We start from the raw sequence: 517 nt of genomic DNA, 5'->3' as shown, positions 1-517 counted from the left end.
AGGGTTCCCAAACTTTTTTTCCATATCATACACCAGGGGTGTCCAGCTTCACATAAAGGCCTGGATTTTCATATACACAGGTAGCACTGAAGTAGCACCAAATGGAAACTAAGTTGATGCAGGAGTAAGACTTTGAAGGTTTAAATCAAAAGAATGAAAACATATTGTATAAAGAGGATTATGTAAACATTTTGTACTCAAACTTTCCAATATTTTTTATATTTTGTGAAGCTGATAGCAACTAGTAGACACTTCTATGTGTTTGCATGTCATATGTATTTCTCAGTTCATTAACCCCATTCTAAAATTAAAGCCATTCTAGGTCATGAAATTGATTTACTTTGCTTACTATGCCTTAATATTTTCTAATTATTGGCTTGAGTGATAGAAAGCTGGAAAACACAAAGACTTAAGCCGCAAACACACATGCAATTCTTGTCGTTGGAAAGGATCTTTCACGATCCTTTCCAACGATAAGAACCGCAAGATGCATGAATGAGTGCTGTACATACAGCAC

Source organism: Pyxicephalus adspersus, unplaced genomic scaffold (assembly GCF_032062135.1).
Source record: "Pyxicephalus adspersus unplaced genomic scaffold, UCB_Pads_2.0 Sca62, whole genome shotgun sequence".
Lineage (NCBI taxonomy): Eukaryota > Metazoa > Chordata > Amphibia > Anura > Pyxicephalidae > Pyxicephalus > Pyxicephalus adspersus.
Note: the sequence above shows the minus strand (reverse complement) of the source record.